At 31.2% G+C, this 7,347-nt stretch overlaps 1 long non-coding RNA gene across 1 annotated transcript; it reads right to left on the bottom strand.

Annotated features, from left to right (window-relative positions):
- Positions 1–2,523: 2,523 nt before the first annotated feature.
- Positions 2,524–4,228, bottom strand: LOC117180837. The gene is made up of 4 exons (XR_004468060.1): positions 4,052–4,228; positions 3,071–3,326; positions 2,811–2,924; positions 2,524–2,706 (listed from the first exon to the last, which is right to left on the bottom strand). It is a non-coding gene; the product is annotated as an uncharacterized LOC117180837 (long non-coding RNA).
- Between the last annotated feature and the right edge of the window lie 3,119 nt (positions 4,229–7,347).

The raw sequence follows: 7,347 nt of genomic DNA, 5'->3' as shown, positions 1-7,347 counted from the left end.
TAAAACAATACTCACCGATCAAGGAAGAAATTTCTTATCAGAATTAATGCATGTAAAGAATTTCGGGATGTAAAATTACTTAATTTAACTTCTGGGAAACAACTGATTAATATTGATAAGGAAAAACCTTATTTTTTCCTTACCAATAATAAGAATTAATGCAGCAATTTGAAAATGCATTAAATATAGAGCATATAAAAACAACGTCTCTTCACCCACAAGCAAACGGTAACATAGAAAGAATGTATTCAACTTTAAAAAATCTAATCAAAACATCATTGGAAGATAATAGTAAACAATGGGATGAAAATTTGAAATTCATTACGTTCATAATTAATACAATTAAAAATACAAGCAAAGGCTTCTCACTTTTCGAGATGACTTTCGGCAGAGATCCTAATATCCCATCAGTAATACCAAGGTCACCAACTCTTACTTACGCTGATTTAATAATGATATGGAAACTTAATCATGGTTATATAATCAGGAAAGCTAAGGAAAAAAAATAAGTGGAACAAGAAAAGACCAAGAAACGTTTAGATGAAAGTGTAATAAAAAGCCATCCAGTTTACAATGTAAGAGATCATGTCAAGTGGAAAAATAATATAAAACAAAATAAATTAGACCCAAGCTGGAAAGTCCCAGGGATCGTTGCAGAAATTACAACAAGTAATAATTAAAAAATTAAATTTGAAGGTAAAACTCTTCAACTTCATATCGATCAGGAGATGCCATTTTATGTTCCAGAAAAATAATGATTCTATTACTATGGATGCTGATAACGGCAACACAAGTAAACTACGTAATATAGGAAATTTATGGCAAAATCCACATGGTGGAAATCGGTAAAGCCTACTTGTACCACGAAAATTGGAAACTAATTATAGGAGTTAATTTAACTACAACAGAAATCAGATGTCAATCCATAAAACAATTAATTTAATTGAACAGACATAAAAGAGGGTTAGCTAATTTTATAGGTGATATCTCTAAAACCCTTTTTGGAACCCTGACTGAATCAGATTTGAATCAAATAAATTCAAAATTTGATAAATTGAATACTGATAATGAAAAAATGGTTTCCGTTCTAAATAACCAAACGAAAATCCTTAAATTAGTACTGGATACGGATCGCGAAGTAAAGCATAAAATTTTGTTAGAATCTCAAACAATTGAAAAAATAAATTCCATTACTAAAGATAATTTCATTATTATTAAATTAATTTTAACAACAATCATAATTGAAGAAATCAATAAGAATATTAACATAGCAAAAAATGCTATAAATAATAGTAGGTATGGAATCATATATCCTCAGATTTTAACACCCGAAATCTTAAAAAATACGTTCGAAGAATTTGAAATGCAACATAGAACAAAGTACTATTTTGAGAAAGACTAGCAAAAACTTCTCTATATTAGTTCAGTCTCAATAACAGTCATAAACGGATTATTGAGTTACATTAATAATATTCCGATTATAGAAAACCAGGAAGAGCCCGTGCAAAGAATAATGCCAATTCCTGTTAAGTTTGGTAAAGTATTCCTTTTCCTAATTCCTAATCATGACTTAATATTGAATTCGAAGACAGTTACATACCAACTGATAAGGAGACAATTAACAAATGTAAAAAAATTAATAGACACTTAATATGTAAAAGAAATCAGCCTAATCTGAGAATTTATGAAACAAATACTTGTGAAGCAAGTTTACTGAGACGGTATGCAAAAACAGCCTGTTCACAGTTTCCTTATTTGCTCAATAAAGAAACATATATACCTGTAATAGGAGGACATATTGTAACTTCCATAACTGACATCAAACTAGATTTAGTAAGCGGAAATAAAATCGAATCAATTTCAATCAAAGTTCCTACATTAATTACCGGCGAAGACTGTGAAATATATAACAACCATGATAAACTTCAACTTTCGAAAAATTTAAATATGACGAAAACAATCCTTGTCAATGAAGCTTATGATTTGCAGCATAAATTAAGAAATTTAGATAACCTAAAAAAGAAATGGATTCAAATGACCAAGCAAATTGATATAGATGTACTAAGACAAGCACAAATTAGTTTAAAAAATGTCCAAAATATACTAAATAACATGTCCACTCATAAAAAAGCCGAAAAGTTTGAGCGAAACTACTTCAGAATGGTTACGTCGTATAGGCTATATGGCAATAGGATACGTAATTATGTACTTTCTTTTTAAGTGTGGAATACTAAGTTATATAATTAGATGTATACCTAAGAAAATTATACTTTTTTGAATCAAAAATAGAGTAGAAAATCAACCTAATGTTGTAACTTTTACATCTGCTATAGAAATAGTACAACCACGAACATCTCTATTAACATCGTCAAATACGAGAAGGGTTCATGTCTAAAATCGAAGAATTTCGAGGCCGAAATAATGTGTTGATTCTAAATATAGAATTTTAAATTAAATAAAATAATTCTTAATATTCTAGCAAAGAAATGTTAATAGATTGATATTCACCTCTGTGTATTTGAGGATGATGAAAGTCATTGTTTAAGTAGTCATTTCTTGACAAATTATGAGGATCTGCATTGGAAGGTGCCAATATCGTATTTATGATATTATAATTATTTCCTTCTGGAACTTCAAAATTCGCTGAACCTTCATAGCCTCTCTCAATTTCCTTGTTCTTTTCCTTTTCATTGATTACCTTCTTTCCTATTATTAAAGTATATGAATTCCATATGCAGAAGTGATTTATTGATTGTTATTCAAAAAACAAGTAACTGTTCTAAATTAATGAAAAAAATTAATATGCAAACCTTAATTTGGGTTTCGTATTTTATTCTGACATCTCCACTTGTTATTAGCGAGTTTATTAATATATTGGATGTAATCTTTTTAAAAAAGATTAGGTGTTATTTGGCATGTCCACTCTGTAATTAGGAATTACAATATTAATATAATAAAAGAGGTGACATTCTCAATTTTTGAAAAAAGTTTGTTGAAAAATTATTTCAAAAGCTGATAAAGTGTCCTTAAAAATTAAGATAATGGATGAAAGATTTTTGAAGGAAATTACGTGTTTAGGAAAGTTAAGGAATCAAGTAATATTGGAAATAGTCCTCTGCATAACATTGGATTTATGGGAGGATTTTCTCCCCGTTTTCCTTTTGCTGAATAGATAACAATGGTGTGTCCGTAAACTTCAAGCAACACTTCTCGGATTAAAATTTTCAATTTTTCGTCGGCATCCAAGTTGATATCAGTTTGCAGCAACGTATTGACATATGCAATGGCATTTTCCGGCAAGTAAAATCCACATGTGGGTGAAATTTCTCATTAAGATAAATTGAAGAGATTATTTTATATAATAAGTACATTACATACATGAATCTTAATTAAATTTATTCTAATTTTACCATATTTGGGGCAAGACGTAAGTAATGAGAGGGTAACCACAAAAATGAAAGAAAAAAATTATTCAAAAAAACTAACGAATTCTTAGGATTCATATCAAATTTTGAAATAAATTTTACCTCTTTCTTACTACATTTCTCAGTGGGATATGTTAACTTATATGCCAAAAATTTGCGCAATTTTGATGATTTGTTTACACGTACAAATTAGACATTTTGATGATTTTAATTTAGCATTTGCAAACAAAAACATCTAAAATTTTGGAACTTCGTTCACAAGTACTTCAGTGCCCTTAAAACAGCAGTTCAATTCAATAACTAGGGTAAAATCGGTTTCAAGGCTCGCTTTACAGATTATATATATCAACAAAATTTTTTCAAATATAAGCAAAAAAATAGCATGGACTTTTTTTAAGACTGTGAAGAATGATTTCTCTGTAAAGGTCTGCCTAACCCTACTTGTGATGAAATATACTATTTTTTACTTGAGAAGAAGTTTAAAAATAATATTTGCGGGAAATTACGAGTAAAGAATGACATGAGTTGCAAGATTAAAAAAAAATTTCAAGAATAATGACACTGATTTTTAAAAAAATCTCAAATAATGTCAATAATGGTGTGAGTGCGAGTCCTATAAGAATTACCTTTTCTAGGAATCATCGCAGCAATAGCATTAACAGTCACGCTTCAATTTTCTTTATTTAATACTTCATCTTCACACGAATAACAATCATTATCACTGCCATCGTTGTTGAAAGGGGAAAATTTTTCAGAAGTCGTTTTTGATCCATTCGAACGTAAATTAAATGTTTTCAAAGTCGCTGTAGATGATGGTATTTTGCGGCTGAATTGATACTCTTGTCTTTCATGAGTTTGTTCAGATTTCGAAGGATTAGGATTAAAAGAACGTTGCTGAATTTCCATTAAATTATTTCCAGAATTAGACGGATTTATAAAATTTTGAAAATGATGAGTCGATGGAGTCTTTACAGTTTCATACTGTAAATTTGGTTCAGATGTTGTCGATTGGTGCTGTACATTTGGGAAAGTGGTAGAAGCAAACTATTGCACATTTCCATCAAAAATTTGCTCGGTTGACGAAATGACTGAATATTTGGACCCAACATTTCCTTGAAACGTAGACTTTACTTGATGTTTTTCAGTGAACCAGTCTGAATGTGCGGCTTTGAGTTGACAGCCATTCGGGATGACTGAGCATTTGACCCTGATAGTGCGGTAGAAACTAGAGCCTGCTCGATTCTCTGCTTTTTCTGTGGGATAACTGAATAATTGGGAATAAAAGATGATTCATATTTTGGTGCATTTTCGAACTGTCTCATGTTAGACCTCATAATGTTCTTTTTAAACTTATTGTTTTAGACTAAGCTTCTTTTTTCGTCAATAGCGTCTTCAGAAAAAATTCTTATAGAATTATCCAATATTTCTACTTCATCGCAGACGAACATATTTTGCAATGCATTCTTATCTTCTGAAAAATATGCATTTTTATATAAAAAATCAATCGTAATTTATTAAATGCACGTTTATAACCCGCGAATTTTTCAACACTTTGAACACATAACAGTAAAAACAAAGTCTGATTTTACGCTAAAAAAAGATTTCGATTTATGATTTAAACGAAAGTAGACTATGTCTATTTAAATTCAGCATAAAAAAATAGTCTACAAATAAGACGATTATAGGGCTGAAATTCAGCAGTTAAAAAGACTGAAAATGAACTGCAAGTTAGAGAATGGGCTGAAATGTAGTCCTTCGATAGACTATTTTTCGATCGCAAAGCAGCCCAGTGGGCACGAAGTTTGGCGACGTCCTTTCGACATCGTTGCAACATCTTTACGACAACTTCACGACATTCTATGTCCATGTCGTTAAGGTGTTTTTACGATATCGTAAATAAGTCGTATGATCTGACGATGTCTTTACGATATCGCAAAGACACCGAAACGACATGGACATAGGATGTCGTAAAAATGTCGTCAAGATGTCGTAAAGACGTCGCCAAATTTTGCACCCACTGGGAGAGTATGGACTTAAATAAATGCCTAATCTGAATTTAAAAGTCAGCTGTCAATAATGCTTAAATTAGGTTTTAATTAAAACACTAAAGTTCAGGGCAAAGATAAGCTAGAACAAGAAAAAAGAAGTGTATTAATACGGAAATGTAATAACAATTTCTTTGTTTATAATAAATTTACTTTAATATATATTGTTTAAATAAAAATACGAATTTATTTTGCTTTGCGATCGAAAAATTGGCAATCGAAGGACTGAATTTCAGCTTATTAGTTAATTTTTCAGTCTTTTTAACGGCTGAAGTTCAGCCCTATAATCATGTTATTTCTAGTCTATTATCTTACGCTGAGTTTAATCGGACATGATCTACTATCGTTTATATCTTAAATCAAGACCGTTTTTGAGCTTGAAATCAGACTTTGTTTTTACTGTGTATGTATGACGTTTATACACAAGTTCACGTATTTTGCGAGAATTAGGATACTGTTTATATTTTAACACCATCATAAATTTGTCATTCATCATCTATATCGTTTGGAAAACAGTGAGACGAACAAGTGCAAAGTGGTAATTTTAAAATTTTTTGGATGTGAAGTTCTGAATGTTCAAATAATTGTTAATGAAAAAATGGCATGCTCGAATGTCAGAGGAGCTAAAAGGCATTATTATTTCTATATCTGTGGTTAATTTTATTTTAACAAATGATTCTGTTGGCACGTTTATCCCTAAATTAAATTATCATCACTGAAAGAAAGTGGCCTGGTGTTACTTTTCATAAACTACTGTACATAAAGTACGTTAACCCTTTTAGAAGTTATGGTACGCATTAAAAAGTCATCCTTTTTATCAAAGTTCAAATACTTTGTTAACAATTCATTTTTTGATTTAAAGGTCCATCTCTTTTGTTAAAAATGCAACTATTTTGATGAAATGTGCAAGTCAACCGTTGGCAACAAAAAATTAATTATTATAAACAATTATTCGGTCACACAATATACAACCTCTAAATAGTATAGGAAAGAAAAAAATGGTGAAATTATTAATCTTTTTAAAACAGTGTATAACTAATTGATAATCACATTAAGTAAGGTTGAATAATGTCAAAAAAAGGGGGAGTGAATTTGGGAATCGGCGAACAGACTGTGGACACTCAATGCTGTCTAGATGAAGGACCATAGACGCTATCTAGCGTATACTCCGATCCCTAAGATAAGATAAATTATGACGTTACATTCATTCCATATAGTTTTCAGTTAATTAACTTGAAAAAGTAAAGGAGATGAAGAAAGCAATCACAAACAGGAAATCATAAATAATGATTTATGTATCTCTGTTTGTTTTTTCATGGCTTTATTCATGAAAGTGTGGTTCACCAAGAACTTGAAGGTCGTATAAACAGTTAATTTGCACTTTTATTTGAACCACATTAAAAATAACCCCAAAGACGGTTCAAGCCTTCCAACGTGTGATTACCGGCAACAACAAACACGGTGGCTCGCGCGTTGCTAGGGGCTATGGGTTTGCAGGGTGTGGGCAGGGGAAGCAACCCTGCGCCATCTACCGTATATTTCGAGCGGGATCAGATTTATAATACTTCAAGGTCGCCTATATAAGTGGCCAGAGCCTATCGGGGAAGAAGTGACCGGGTGAGATTACTTCGAGGGGTACATTATTCCAAATTCTGTTGTACACCGATTGCATGATTGCAAGTGATTTCAAGTGATTTCAAGTGTTTGCAAGTAATTTCAAGCGATTGGAAGTGATTCAAAGTGATTGCAAGTGATTGTAAGTTATTGCAAGTGATTGCAAGTGATTGCAAGTTGTTGCAGGGTTAATTCTGAGTGATTGCAGTGATTTTATGTGGAATTCCAAATGATTGAAGGGATTGCTGGGTAAATTCCTAGTT

Source organism: Belonocnema kinseyi, chromosome 9 (genome assembly GCF_010883055.1).
Source record: "Belonocnema kinseyi isolate 2016_QV_RU_SX_M_011 chromosome 9, B_treatae_v1, whole genome shotgun sequence".
Classification (NCBI taxonomy): Eukaryota; Metazoa; Arthropoda; class Insecta; order Hymenoptera; family Cynipidae; genus Belonocnema; species Belonocnema kinseyi.
This window is presented reverse-complemented; position numbering and strand designations above follow the sequence as displayed.